We start from the raw sequence: 16351 nt of genomic DNA on the forward strand, positions 1-16351 counted from the left end.
TACCTGCACTGACCCCACTTAGCTTCTGGCTAAGCTAGACTAGAACCCACGACCTCCTATATTCAGCCATCCTGGCTACTGAGCCACCAGGCAGCTGCTTACCCAGGCTCTGGCCTTTTACCCCTTATTCTTCTCCTTCCCCCAAGTTAGCGACTTGGCACTAGCAAAGGACTCGACCCTATGGCACCAGCAGACTCCTCTCCCACCCAGCCACCCCTCAGCTAGCTGGGGCCAGCCCCTCCGGGTTTTTACCCCCCTTTCCATGACTCTTTTCTTAGACCATCCAATGTCACTCGCCCTCACAAAATATTCTCTCTTAAAATGAAAGAACACAGAGTGCACGCTGACAGCCTCCCATGTGGAAATAAACCCCACTGAGGGGATGGGTTTGGGCTTCCTAGCAGGGGGGCTCTAGGACACGGGCTCCCAGGGAGCTTCCAGCTCTGTCATGGGAAAGGAAGTCCCCAGGATCGTCTCTCCCGCAAAGTGGCTTAACTTTGTACTTTTGCCTTTTAAGTGGACAAACATCCATTTCTTAGATCTTTCTTCTGGGGGAAAAGATGCTTGAGAAGAGCCAGTACCCCCGCGCTCCCCGTGTGCGGTATTTACCGCTCACACTCTGTTTCTCACACACATCGCATCCCTCATTCATGCATTTAACCAACTGGTTCTCCATAAAACCCCTTTGTCCCATTCCCACCGTGCACAAGAAGCTGTTAGAGCAGCCTGCAGGGAAGAGCTGCTTAAAACCCGGGTCGTTTGCACGGTTTGTGGGACTTGCAAGCTTAAAGTCTGGGGGGTGACGCCGCCCAGCCCTGCAGAGGAGCCCGTAAACTGCAGCTCATGCCTAGGCCAGAACCTGTGTTCCCCCGCCTCAGTCTTAGCCCCCATTGCTCCTTCCGGAAACACCATCCGTGCTGAGCGGCTTTTCCCGAAGCACACAGTTTTATTCACCAAAATTAATGCCTGCTCTGATTTAATATCATGGCTACCTTGTAGGAATGTATATAGTTATGTGGCCTGAGACTATTAACCTCAAGTAGATATGTGTGCTGCTCGACATCCTATTAGCGATGTACATAGTCATGTAGACATGTAATAAACCTGCATCTATCTGTGCAGACTGCCAGCCTCGTTCACACTCCCAGAAAGGTACATGCTTGTAGAGTCTAATAACCTGCATATATCTTTATACCAATATGATTTATATGCTTTATACCAATATGATTTCCGCACAGTCTTACAAGCAACTATTTTATCAAAGATTGATTACTGCAATGCTCTGTTACTGGGTCTACCTAAAGCCACCATTCAACCTTTGCAAATGCTGCAAAATGCAGCTGCCTGCATTATCACTGACACAAGCCGCCATGATCACATCACTCCAGCTCTTCAGTCTTTGCACTGGCTACCCGTGGCTTACAGGATAATTTATAAATCTATGACGCTGATACATAAAGCCATTCAAAACAGAGAAATGCACTGGTTCACAGATCAACTACAATTCAAAACGTCTTCCCGCCCAACGAGATTCCAGAATTTAGCCAAACTAAATATCCCAGCACCCAATCTGACTAAACTTTCTAGTACAAAAGAACGATCTTTCATCATTGCTGGATCAACAATATGGAACACCATGCCCTCTGAATTACGCCAGGAACTCTGTCACAAAAAATTTAAACAAAACCTTAAAACCTGGCTATTTAAAAAAGCCTACTATCAATGATCTGAATCCTCAACTACTCTTTCTAACTGCCGCAATCTCTCATATTTTGCTTATATTCTATTAATACAAAGTTATATACTATATTGTATTCGTTCAGTTACCATGTTATATTGTAAAGCGCAATGCTGAATTACTGTTTGAATGTAAACCGAGGTGATGTTATTTACGTACCCCGGTATAGAAAAATCTATAAATAAATAAATAAATAAATATATCTGTACAGACTGCCAGCCTCGTTCACACTCCCAGAAATGTACATGCTTGTAGAGACTAATAAACCTGCTTCTATCTGTACAGACTGCCAGCCTCGTTCACACTCCCAGAAAGGTACATGCTTGTAGAGACTAATAAACCTGCATCTATCTGTACAGACTGCCAGCCTCGTTCACACTCCCAGAAAGGTACATGCTTGTAGAGACTAATAACCTGCATCTATATGTACAGACTGCCAGCCTCGTTCAAACTCCCAGATATGTACATGCTTGTAGAGACTAATAAACCTGCTTCTATCTGTACAGACTGCCAGCCTCGTTCACACTCCCAGAAAGGTACATGCTTGTAGAGACTAATAACCTGCATCTATCTGTACAGACTGCCAGCCTCGTTCACACTCCCAGAAAGGTACATGCTTGTAGAGACTAATAAACCTGCTTCTATCTGTACAGACTGCCAGCCTCGTTCACACTCCCAGAAAGGTACATGCTTGTAGAGACTAATAAACCTGCATCTATATGTACAGACTGCCAGCCTCATTCACACTCCCAGATATGTACATGCTTGTAGAGTCTAATAACCTGCATATATCTGTACAGATGCCAGCCTCGTTCACACTCCCAGATATGTACATGCTTGTAGAGTCTAATAACCTGCATATATCTGTACAGATGCCAGCCTCGTTCACACTCCCAGATATGTACATGCTTGTAGAGTCTAATAACCTGCATATATCTGTACAGATGCCAGCCTCGTTCACACTCCCAGATATGTACATGCTTGTAGAGTCTAATAACCTGCATATATCTGTACAGATGCCAGCCTCGTTCACACTCCCAGATATGTACATGCTTGTAGAGTCTAATAACCTGCATATATCTGTACAGATGCCAGCCTCGTTCACACTCCCAGATATGTACATGCTTGTAGAGTCTAATAACCTGCATATATCTGTACAGATGCCAGCCTCGTTCACACTCCCAGATATGTACATGCTTGTGGAGTCTAATAACCTGCATCTATCTGTACAGACTGCCAGCCTCGTTCACACTCCCAGAAAGGTACATGCTTGTAGAGACTAATAACCTGCATCTATATGTACAGACTGCCAGCCTCGTTCACACTCCCAGATATGTACATGCTTGTAGAGTCTAATAACCTGCATATATCTGTACAGATGCCAGCCTCGTTCACACTCCCAGATATGTACATGCTTGTAGAGTCTAATAACCTGTATATATCTGTACAGATGCCAGCCTCGTTCACACTCCCAGATATGTACATGCTTGTAGAGTCTAATAACCTGCATATATCTGTACAGATGCCAGCCTCGTTCACACTCCCAGATATGTACATGCTTGTAGAGTCTAATAACCTGCATATATCTGTACAGATGCCAGCCTTGTTCACACTCCCAGATATGTACATGCTTGTAGAGTCTAATAACCTGCATATATCTGTACAGATGCCAGCCTCGTTCACACTCCCAGATATGTACATGCTTGTAGAGTCTAATAACCTGCATATATCTGTACAGATGCCAGCCTCGTTCACACTCCCAGATATGTACATGCTTGTAGAGTCTAATAACCTGCATATATCTGTACAGATGCCAGCCTCGTTCACACTCCCAGAAAGGTACGTGCTTGTAGAGTCTAATAACCTGCATATATCTGTACAGATGCCAGCCTCGTTCACACTCCCAGATATGTACATGCTTGTAGAGTCTAATAACCTGCATATATCTGTACAGATGCCAGCCTCGTTCACACTCCCAGATATGTACATGCTTGTAGAGTCTAATAACCTGCATATATCTGTACAGACTGCCAGCCTCGTTCACACTCCCAGAAAGGTACATGCTTGTAGAGTCTAATAACCTGCATATATCTGTGCAGACTGCCAGCCTCGTTCACACTCCCAGAAATGTACATGCTTGTAGAGTCTAATAAACCTGCATCTATCTGTACAGACTGCCAGCCTCATTCACACTCCCATTTGTTGGCCTGGTGTGAAGGGAGGGAGATCCCACCCACCAGGAGGCACCATGCGCGTCTGCCCTAGTGGGGGCTCCCACCAGGTTGGTTCCAGACCCAGGAATGCCCCGCGAGGTAAGTGGTAAAGGGGGCATTACATAAACAACACAAGGTACTTCTCAGTTCAATCTTCTCAAATACCCTACATTCAAATTGACAACTCCAACATTCAAATGAAGAATCCAATAAAGGATCTTGATATCTGGCTAGATAATGATCTGAACCTTAAAAATTGTTTAGCTATAAAAACGAGAGAAGGCTTTCATAAACTCCAGATTCTCAAACATCTCAAACCTCTACTGTATCCGAACGACTTTAGAACGATTCTACAAACCCTCATTTTCTCAAGCCTGGATTATTGTAACGCAATTTTCTTAGGGCTACCTAAATCTTCTCTAAAACCGCTACAATTACTGCAGAATGCCGCTGCACAAGTGCTCACTGGCAAAAGGAAGTTTGATCACATCTCTCCAACCCTAAAAAACCTTCATTGGCTACCAATTTCGCAAAGAATTAAATACAAGACCTTAACTATTCTACATAACGAAATTTACAAAGGCAACAATTCCTCTCTGGATAATATGATCGCAATTCACAAATCACCCCGTTCTTCAAGGTCTACTGACAAATTACAACTAATAATTCCCCCCCTGTCATCTGCGAAACTATCCGCTACTAGAAATAGAGCCTTCTCGATAGCAGGACCGATAGAATGGAACTCTATCCCATGCTACCTAAGCTCTATCAGAGATTCCAAAACTTCCAAAAAAGAACTAAAAACATGGTTGTTTAGACAATCATTCACAGTCTGATCTGAATAATCTTAGTCTTCATCTTGAACCCTAATTCTTCTTTAATAAGTATCTTCTAAATTAAGTCGTAAATTATCTCCTGCTAACATGTTATACTCTGCCTTTGCCGAGATGTTATATTTCTATTATCTGTACTTGCGTTATAACTTATAACTTGTTTCTTGTATGAAGTTGTTACAATGTAAACCGGGGTGAAGGCACTCTGCCGTACTTCGGTATAAAAAAGAATATAAATAAAAATAAATAAAAAACAGGTAAAGCAAAACATTAAAGAATTTAATCTTAACTTGACCTATTATTTACAGCTCTGCATTTTATTCAAATACCATAAGTTTTAAGTCCTGATTAGTCATCAGGTCAGCATGAACTAGGTCCTTATTGCAATTTATCCCCAAGCACAGCACGTTTCCTTAGGATAAGAAAGGATCACACATCTTATCTATTTTCTGTCAATTATAATTCTTTTATCTTGTCCATGGTGCCAAAAAGTCTCATAGCCTCATGCAAATTTGTTTACATATCTTTTATTGTTATAACCTAACAGGTTGTATATTTGTGCATATAATAAATCAGTAAAGAAAATTATAATCTAAAAATGAACTGTAGTGGACAGAGATCCAGTAAAGCTTTTAGACTTCCTCACTCCTTCCACTGACTCCCCTGAAGCAGCTCGATCATGGATTCCTTCAGTCCTCTTCCCCATTTCCTCTCATACTGTTCCTCCCAGTCCAGTTTCTATGCACGTTTTTAGTGCAGCTCTCCTCTCCCTCTCTCCTCACTGTCAGCCGCACTTGTTTCCCTGCTTCCTCACCAAATGCAGCAGTGGGATTTGACTGTCAAGGGTTGCAATTGTTCCCGCAGAGCTCCTCCACCACCCTACATGTGGCCATGTAGTGCCATGAGGAGCCAGTAACCATGCGGTTCCAGGCTCCTCGTGGTTACTGGGTGAAGCTTCCACACAAGCCTTAGGCCCCACGCTCATTCTCCTGGTCTGAGGGGGCAGCTGTCTGCCCTTTTTCCCCAGGTAAACTTTCTTCCATCCCTTGTGGCGGAGCCAGGGTGGGAAGCACTGCTCTAGTGTTTAAAGAAACATCAATGCAGACTATTTTAATCCTTTAAATTAGGGGACCATACAGACTCTTAAATAGCCTCAGTCTCCAGTCCCAATGACCTTCAAAGCTGAGAAGGGAAGCGGCAACTTGCAAGAGATCATCTCTGAAAGGATAGACTAGAAGCATTTTTACACAGTACTTTTTAACTAGAATTTTCTACGCTGCACGCAGGCCCCTAAGCCATACTTGCAATCTCACCTGATTGAGGCAGGTGCAACTTCCTTTCAAACAGGAAAAGTATGCATGGAAATCCTTTCCCTGAACCCTGGAATGTCTCACTATTGCCTGCAAAATTTTCTCATGCACAGTCATGGGATGAGGGCGAGAGGGGAGTAATGGAAGACACAATCATTTTACAGAACATAAGAACATGCCATACTGGGTCAGACCAAGGGTCCATCAAGCCCAGCATCCTGTCTCCAACAGATGCCAAACCAGGCCATAAGAACCTGGCAAGTACTCAAAAACTAAGTCTATTCCATGTTACCATTGCTAGTAACAGCAGTGGCTATTTTCTAAGTTAACTTAATTAATAGCAGGTAATGGACTTCTCCAAGAACTTATCCAATCCTTTTTTAAACACAGCTACACTAACTGCACTAACCACATCCTCTGGCAACAAATTCCAGAGTTTAATTGTGCATTGAGTGAAATATAACTTTCTCCAATTAGTTTTAAATGTGCCCCCTGCTAACTTCATGGAGTGCCCCCTAGTCTTTCTACTATCCGAAAGAGTAAATAACTGATTCATATTTACCTGTTCTAGACCTCTCATGATTTTAAACACCTCTATCATATCCCCCCTCAGTCGTCTCTTCTCCAAGCTGAACAGTCCTAACCTCTTTAGTCTTTCCTCATAGGGGAGCTGTTCCATTCCCTTTATCATTTTGGTTGCCCTTCTCTGTACCTTCTCCATCACAATTATATCTTTTTTGAGATGCGGCGACCAGAATTGTACACAGTATTCAAGGTGCGGTCTCACCATGGAGCGATACAGAGGCATTATGACATTTTCCGTTTTATTAACCATTCCCTTCCTAATAATTCCCAACATTCTGTTTGCTTTTTTGACTGCCGCAGCACACTGAGCCGACGATTTCAATGTGTTATCCACTATGACACCTAGATCTCTTTCTTGGGTTGTAGCTCCTAATATGGAACCCAACATTGTGTAACTATAGCATGGGTTATTTTTCCCTATATGCATCACCTTGCACTTATCCACATTAAATTTCATCTGCCATTTGGATGCCCAATCTTCCAGTTTCACAAGGTCTTCCTGCAATTTATCACAATCTGCTTGTGATTTAACTACTCTGAACAATTTTGTATCATCTGCAAATTTGATTACCCCACGTGTTGTATTTTTTTTCCAGATCATTTATAAATATATTGAAAAGTAAGGGTCCAATACAGATCCCTGAGGCACTCCACTGTTTACCCTTTTCAACTGAAAATTGACCATTTAATCCTACTCTCTGTTTCCTGCCTTTTAACCAGTTTGTAATCCTCGAAAGGACATCACCTCCTATCCCATGACTTTTTAGTTTCCATAGAAGCCTCTCATAAGGGACTTTCTCAGTCACATTCTGATAATCCAAGTATACTATATCTACCGGTTCACCTTTATCGACATGTTTATTAACTCCTTCAAAAAAGTGAAGCAGATTTGTGAGGCAAGACTTGCCTTGGGTAAAGCCATGCTGACTTTGTTCCAGAGGTGGAGACAGGCACAGATCTCTGAGGGATTGTAGAGTTGGGCAGATTAGAGAAGCTGTAATGGTCTTTTTCTACAGCCACATTTCTATGACTTAATTTACAAATGGGGTTTCTGCATGAAAATCCTTTTAAAACTTGGTTATTTTCAAACCATGTTCCACCATTTGCTGCCTGTGACTAAATGCCTTTAAAGGTTAAGGCTCAAGTATCCCCTCCCTTATTGATCTTCTCAGCATTGCATGTTAGTGCAGGCAGTAGGTAAACTGATTTTCCAGACACAACCAGTGCCGAAGCCAACAAGACACAGTCTGCATCTCCCCATAAATCCCATGATCCCAGAGACATGGGGGCCACCTTCCCAAAACAACTTAAGCGAAATTTGCTTTGGGGATGGAACAGCTCCCCTATGAGGAAAGGCTGAAGAGGTTAGGGCTGTTCAGCTTGGAGAAGAGACGGCTGAGGGGGGAATATGATAGAGGTGTTTAAGATCATGAGAGGTCTAGAATGAGTAGATGTGACTCGGTTATTTACACTTTCATATAATAGAAGGACTAGGGGGCATTCCATGAAGTTAGCAAGTAGCACATTTAAGACTAATCTGAGAAAATTCTTTTTCACTCAATGCACAATAAAGCTCTGGAATTTGTTGCCAGAGGATGTGGTTAGTGCAGTTAGTGTAGCTGTGTTTAAAAAAAGGTTTGGATAAGTTCTTGGAGGAGAAGTCCATTAATGGCTATTAATCAAGTTTACTTAGGGAATAGCCACTGCTATTGATTGCATCAGTAGCATGGGATCTTCTTAGTGTTTGGGTAATTGCCCGGTTCTTGTGGCCTGGGTTGGCCCCTGTTGGAAACAGGATGCTGGGCTTGATGGACCCTTGGTCTGACCCAGCATGGCTATTTCTCATGTTCTTATGAAATTCAGGTTGCCTTAAGCCAGAGAGGTCTGTTCTATTGGGATTCTTCCTCCCACCAGGAGATGGAGGCAGAGGACAATGAACCTGAGCTGATGCCCTTCTGCTGCGGAGGGGGAGGAGAAGGGGATCATCAGTAATCGTTTGCCTCCAGCAGAAGCTGGACATCAGGTGCTGGCAAAAAAACACACGACAGCGTTAAAGCATGGAAAAAGCCTTAAGAGTTATTTCCTCACTACTAAAAAAAAGGACCAAGTCAGAGAAACAAAAAGGACAATGGCCAGGCTGACAGATCTTCCCGGTACAACCTTGTCCTCCTTACAAGAACTCTGCAGAGGAGCACTTAAAACAAAAGAAAGGCCACGCTTAAGTTTTGGCGGTTTAAGGTGGGCAATGATCCGGCTTCTGGCATTAGCTCAGTCCGTCTTAAGCTCTCATCCTCCCATAGCCCAATGGCTGAGAATGGAAGAAAGTGTGGTCCCTGCGGAGCCTGGCGGGATCCTTTTGCCTGACTTGTTTTTTTTTTGGGTTTTTTTATTCTTTATTTATATATTTTCTAATAAAACACACAAAATGATTTACAGAAACACAAAAAAGAAATGGTTTGATAATTAAATAATTATCACTAAGTAAGATTTAAGACATTCCTTACATCATCAATACCATTTATCATTCAAGCCAATTTTGAGAGGCATGCGGCATTACAACAACAAAACCAAGGGAGCATACATACTCTAAGCTTTCTAATAAAAAAGGGCTAATACAGAAATCTGCATTATTATTTACTTATGTTTACCTTGGGAACGGGAGATGAAGTTGTTAACTTCTTTTGTTCAAGGTAATTTTTTAAATGGTCAGGTATAAAAAAAATGAAAACTTCATCATGCTTTGCAATTAAACACTTACACGGGAATCTTAAATTAAAGGAAAAACCCAAAGCAATTACCTCTTGACGGAAGCCTAAAAAGGCTTTCCGTCTCATCTGTGTGGAAGCAGCTAAGTCTGGAAACACTTTAATATTTTGTCCCATGTGATTGATGGGGTATTTGGCAAAAATTAACATCACTTATTGAGGAAAATACTGCCAACAACGTACCCCTATCGATCACCTGAGCAGAAGAATCTTCCAAGAAATTAGTCAAATTTCCTTGAAACATTTGAGCTGATTCTTGTGCTATTATATTTCTGGGTTTGGGTAGAAAGTAACAATTTGATACAGTAGGAGAATCCGCTATTGCAAAACCAAGGTTCTCAATCAGAAACTTTTTTAAGGTAATTAGGGAAGCTTCTCCAATTAACCTAGGAAAATTTAAAAATCTTAAATTTAGTCGCTTGGAGTTGTTTTCAATAGCCTCGATTCTCCTAGCTATATTATCTCTATCTTTAACCACAGCTGAGTGAAATTCTTGATGTTTCTTCTCATTTGATTCAAGTACTTTAATTTTGTCAGAAGAGTCCTTAATTTGCTTCTGAATTTGAAGCAATTCCTGCTGATGACCAGAACTTAGTGCGTCCACTTTATTTTCCAGACCTTTAATATTTTTAATCATTCCATCCATCATCTCTCATAGAGTGTCCAAGGTTACCACTGCGGGACGTGGAATTGGAATAGGGGGTGTCCCGTTGGTCAGTTGTGTCTCTAACCCTTTATGGGGAGACAACACTTCTACTCCTCCTACAGCTCCTTCAACACCCTCAGCTACCTGGGTTATCAGTCCTTTACTGCGGGTATCACTTCCTCCCGCTTCCGGACTGGACAAACAAGTCTCCCCAGATGCTCCTCCAATAAAGCCAATTCCATCTCTCTGCGCAGGAGGGAGTCCTGTGTTAGGACTAAGGGAGGCCTCCTCTGTCGGCACTATCAGTCCTCCCTGACTGATAGGCACATCAGGCTCATCGATACCTGCCTTACTATATGCAGGCGAGATCATAAACCGACTGATTTCAGATTGTATAGGGGAAGGTAATGGCCAAACCAGGCCACAAGAACCTGGCAATTACCCAAACACCTAGAAGATCCCATGCTACTGATGCAATTAATAGCAGTGGCTATTCCCTAAGGAAACCTGATTAATAGCAGTTAATGGACTTCTCCTCCAAGAACTTATCCAATCCTTTTTTAAACACCGCTATACTAACTGCACTAACCACATCCTCTGGCAACAAATTCCAGAGTTTAATTGTGCATTGAGTGACAAAGAACTTTCTCCGATTAGTTTTAAATGTGCTACTTGCTAACTTCATGGAGTGCCCCCTAGTCTTTCTACTATCCAAAAGAGTAAATAACTGATTCACATTTACCCGTTCTAGACCTCTCATGATTTTAAGACCTCTATCATATCCCCCCTCAGCCGTCTCTTCTCCAAGCTGAAAAGTCCTAACCTCTTTAGTCTTTTCTCATAGGGGAGCTGTTCCATTCCCCTTTATCATTTTGGTCGCCCTTCTCTGTACCTTCTCCATCGCAATTATATCTTTTTTGAGATGCGGCGATCAGAATTGTACACAGTATTCAAGGTGCGGTCTCACCATGGAACGATACAGAGGCATTATGACATTTTCCGTTTTATTCATCATTCCCTTCCTAATAATTCCCAACATTCTGTTTGCTTTTTTGACTGCCGCAGCACACTGAGCCGACGATTTCAATGTGTTATCCACTATGATGCCTAGATCTCTTTCCTGGATGGTAGCTCCTAATATGGAACCTAACATTGTGTAACTATAGCATGGGTTATTTTTCCCTATATGCATCACCTTGCACTTATCCACATTAAATTTCATCTGCCATTTGGATGCCCAATTTTACAGCCTCACAAGGTCTTCCTGCAGTTTATCAGGAAAACTAGGGGTGGTGTGCAGAGACGTGGAAGGACTTTGCAAAGAGGCTTTGCAGAAGGCATCAGTTCAAGTTTGTTGTCTTCTGCCTCCATCTACTGGTAAGAAGAACAGTCCCAAGAGTATGGATAGGTCTGGCAAGATTCAAGGAAAGGAAATTAGCAGATAAGCTCAAATTTCACTACAAATAACTTTCCCTGGACACAGTGAAGGTGTTTCCTCAACATAGGTGTGAGCTCTGTAGGTGTTTGAGCAACCCCAATGGCTGGATGGCAGTTCCATCTTGCCCTCTTTCCCCCCTCTCTGGCATCTCTCTTCTTCTCCTCCCCCAACAAGTATTCTCCTTTTTCTCCCCTTCACTCATAAGAACATAAGAAGTTGCCATACTGGGTCAGACCAAGGGTCCATCAAGTCCAGCATCCTGTGCCCAGCAGTGGCCATTCCAAGTCACAAGAACCTGGCAAGTACCCAGTCATTAAACAGAACCCATGCTACTGATGCCGGCAGCAAGCAGTGGCTATCCCCTATTGATTAATAGTAGTTTATGGACCTCCCCTCCAGGAACTTATGCAAACCTTTTTTTTAAACCAAGCTACACTAAGGGGCGGATTTTCAGAGCCCTGCTCGCGTAAATCCGCCCAAAACCGGGCGGATTTACGCGAGCAGGGCCCTGCGCGCCGGGAAACCTATTTTACATAGGCCTCCCGGCGCGCGCAGAGCCCCGGGACTCGCGTAAGTCCCGGGGGTTCTCGGAGGGGGGCGTGTCGGGGGGCGGGCCCGGTCGTCGCGGCGTTCCGGGGGCGTGTCGGCAGCGTTTTGGGGGCGGGTACGGGGGCGTGGCTACGGCCCGGGGGCGTGGCCGCGCCCTCCGTACCCGCCCCCAGGTTGCGGCCTGGCACGCAGCAGGCCCGCTGGCGCGCGGGGATTTACGTCTCCCTCCGGGAGGCGTAAATCCCCCGACAAAGGTAAGGGGGGGGTGTAGACAGGGCCGGGTGGGGGGGTTAGGTAGGGGAAGGGAGGGTAAGGTGAGGGGAGGGCAAAGGAAAGTTCCCTCCGAGGCCGCTCCGATTTCGGAGCGGCCTTGGAGGGAACGGGGGGAGGCAGCGCGGCTCGGCGCGCGCAGGCTATACAAAATCGATAGCCTTGCGCGCGCCGATCCAGGATTTTAGTGGATACGCGCGGCTCCGCGCGAATCTACTAAAATCCAGCGTACTTTTGCTTGAGTCTGATGCGCAAGCAAAAGTAGGCTGATCGCGCTTCTTTTAAAATCTACCCCTAATTGCTGTAACCACATCCTCTGGGAATGAATTTCAGAGCTTAACCATGCGTTGAGTGAAAAATCATTTTCTCAGATTTGTTTTAAATGTGCTACTTCTTAACTCCCTGCTCAGCACACCAGCATCAGCTCAATCTTTGTCCTCTACCTTCCCCACCTATCCAGAACCCTGTCTGTACAACTCCCTTACTCAGCCATCTTCCACTCTGTTCTCCACCATCCTCCCCCATCACATCTACCCACCTACCATTTCCATTTCTCTTGTGGCGCTATGCTTTTTAAGTGGAAAAGTAGCACCTAAAGGTTTCTGGGATTTTTGCACACCTCTCAAATTCACTGGTGGAAAAGCGTACCGTGCTGCTGTCTCTGCCCAGCACGGAGTTGGGACAGTCTATGCATTTTCAATAAAGTGAGATCTGAGCAGAAAGATGGTTCCTCCTCCCTCCCCATTTTCCTCTTGCTAAAAATATCCTTTTGGAAAGCTGTCCATGGGTGGTTAAAGGTGTCCTGACCCTTTGGCCATGGGCCATGGTTTACAGCTTCTCGTCTCTCTGTTCTGAGTAAGCTTCCTGGCAAGCTCTGGCTGAGGAGCTGAGGTGACTTTTTTGGTTTCTCGCCTGCCCACGCCTGCAGTACAGGCGTCTGCCTTGCGTCAGCAGCGATGAGTGAACACGGCAGGGATTGCCAGGGAAGTCCCCACCCCTGAAGCGTTTAGTGGCGCTTATGGTGAGGGCAGCACTAGAGGAGATGGCTGAGAGCAGCTCGAAGGCAGGCCTTGCTTTACCCCTTTGCCTGCTGGGAGAAGCAGTTTTTCTTTCCTTTGGCAATCAGAACTACAAATCCCAGCTAACACTGGGGCTCATCCTGTCCCAATGACAATACTTCAGGCTCGATGGCATCGGGAAGGGGGGCACAGAGATGGGACGTAATCCCAAGATACAGGGCAATGCCTAACATCAAGAGTTCTGATCCGTCTGGGCCTCTTGTGCCCTTGGCAGTGCTATCAGGAGGAGGGAGGAGGTCTCCCTGATATGTAGAGCTGGGAGTGAGACTTCAGGTGTCAGACGGGCTTTAGTGCTCTGTTTCCTTTTTCATTTCAAGGTTTTGTGTTAGGGTTTTGAGGTGTTGGAGTGGATTCTTGGGTATTGCGGTGATGGCCACCAGGGGCGGATTGGCCTATGGGGGGATCGGGCATCCCCCGGTGGGCCGATCGCTCCAGTCACATGGTCTGTCGTGCGCGGCCGTGACATCCACGCTCGGCAGACCACGTGACGTGTCCTGGGCCGGCCTGGGTGGCGAATACCCGGGCCGGTCCGACATCGTGAGTCCGCCACTGATGGCCACTCCCACGGGGAGGAGCCCAGTGAGGATCCGCAGTACTAGGCCAGACTCGAGACCCGCAGACACAGAGATTTGTCTTTTATTATACAGCTGGATGATACCAGCAGAGGTGATCCAGTAGTAGCAGTCCAGGGACCCTCGCCAGAGGAGACCCGTCTCACAATGGTGGATGTTAGCAGCACACGAAAGTATAGGGAATTCCGGATGCAGGTTCCCAGTGCTGAGCTGTAGGTGAGACAGACTGACAAAGGTTAGATTACTCACTAAGTTGGTAGCTGTAATGTTGGAGATCCCAGCAGGCAGAAGTAGTTAGATTGCAGGCACCAAGGCAGGGAGAGCAGGCCCTCGAGGAGCGAGTACCTGGTATCCCAGATAGGCACCTGAAAGAAAGCAAAGGGCCCCCGAGGAGCAGGTACCCAGATTAGATGAAATACCCCGAAGGGCAGAGAGAACTTCCAGCGGCAGCACAGAAGCGGCAGAGTAGCTTAGACCGGAGACGTATCCAATCCTTGCTAACTTGAATTGTTAGCAAACGAAGGGCAGGCTAAATACCCAGTTGGCGTGATGTCACTCGAGGGGGACGCCCCTGAGGTTCCCGCCATGACGTGGATAAAGATGTGGGTGGCGAACGCGCACACACCCTAGGAGGCCCTCAGGAGAAACATGGCGGATAGCCTTGCCATTGCCGTACCGGGGATGCCGGAGAGAGCGTGATGCAGACGCGGCGGTAGCCATCTTCCCAAGGCTAACTGGGAGAACAGAAAGGTGAGGTACAGAGGTCAAAGCTGTCTGAGACCGACGGATGCAACATTTTGCTGGCTTTCCATTTTCCTTTCCTTGCTCTCATGGATTCAGATCCCATTAGGCTGTCAAGAAATTGGAGTATCGCATATTTCCTCGGGAGCTACCGGCATTTAATGCCTCAGCAGTCCCCTCTATCAATGCATCAGACGATCACAACCTCGGAGAGTGGTCTTTCACCAGTATCTGTGCACGGGGGAGTTCCTGCTGCCATCTCCATCTAGCCCTAGAATACTCATATCCTGCTCAGGCGCAGCAGGCATTGCAGCTTTTGCTGCCTGTTCTGGTTTGTGTGTAGGCTCGGTCACAGCTCCTTCTTGCAAAGGCTGACACTCAGTGGCCTCCTCCATTTGACAGAGCAGTGAGCTTGCAACTCTGCCTGGGGTCCAGCTGCCTCTCTTGCCCCCTCCCTGGGAACTTCCTCTTGGGCACTTGTGATGAGCATAAGGACAATGCACACACATGGCCCTCTACTCCACCCCCCACCCTCAAAGCTTGCATTCAGCAGTGGTGTGGCCAATCTGTTCACATCTCTCATACTTTATGTATTTGGAAGATGAGCTAAAATGTCTTAAATCCGTTCTTAATCTGCCCATGGTAGAAGCAGGAGCTTCTCCCCCTTCCAGTCATGAAGCTGTTAGGTAGGTGCTGCATGCAGCCATCTGCCAGGGGGAGACGCCCCACTGTGCTTCTTCCAGCACTATGCAGTGTCGCTGCAGCCAGATGCTCACCTCAAGGCCTCAATATCCTCACTGTTAGAGCACAAGTTCACTGTTCTCTCTTAGGCCAATGCTCGTGGATGCGCTAATCCCCATATTGCATAAGGGGTTATAGTGTCCAAAGCAGTGCATAGCTAATAGCGCTCATCATATATACATTCATGATAAGGCTCATAGCTATTATGCAGCTATGCACAAAATGGATGTGTGTGCGGCGTGCACATTTTTACACTCAAAAATGAACGCCTGCCCCGTCCCTGGCTCGTAAAACGGAGTCTCCATTTTCCTAACCCGGACACAGCACCCAATGCGGGGAAGCACTATTTCCTCTAGCGCCTCCCTTTTTAACACCGCGCAGCCAGGAGAGGTGGGCAGGCACCCGGCTCGGATGCACAGTTTTACCATCGGTCTGTCTCTGATGCTGTGAGATCCTTCCCCTTTCCAAACTGGTTCCAAAAGGCCATTAGGTGTTTCCCAGCTCTGAATGCAGCATCGTACGGAGAGCGTCCTGAGCTATGAATTAGAGCCTTCAAAGAGGGAGGGAGACCTTAAGCGTTTCTTGAATAAAAATTTCCAACATTTTCTGTGAGGAGAGCCAGCAGCGAGTCCCATACAGTGGAATCTCACTGCACATCCCACTAATTACTTTGCGGATTATGTTGCTTAAACAGTTCAGAAAATAAAGGTTTAGTTACAATTTGGTGTCCTAGGTTTGGTGCTTCTGGGTATTACCAGTAAGCAGCAGCCACTCCCATGGCCTCTGTGCACTGAGCTTCCATTCCCACCTTTCTTACACCACTAGAACAGCAGGGGGTGCTGCAGGCAGGCGTGAGGAGCATGGGCAGAGC

The 16351-nt window shown here is 45.7% G+C and overlaps 1 protein-coding gene across 2 annotated transcripts in view; it reads right to left on the reverse strand.

Annotated features, from left to right (window-relative positions):
• TTLL10 (tubulin tyrosine ligase like 10) overlaps window positions 1-16351 on the reverse strand; it is a 307814-nt gene that overhangs the window by 48965 nt on the left and 242498 nt on the right. The window lies entirely within an intron of this gene.

The sequence above is a fragment of the Rhinatrema bivittatum genome, chromosome 15, assembly GCF_901001135.1.
Source record: "Rhinatrema bivittatum chromosome 15, aRhiBiv1.1, whole genome shotgun sequence".
Taxonomy (NCBI): domain Eukaryota; kingdom Metazoa; phylum Chordata; class Amphibia; order Gymnophiona; family Rhinatrematidae; genus Rhinatrema; species Rhinatrema bivittatum.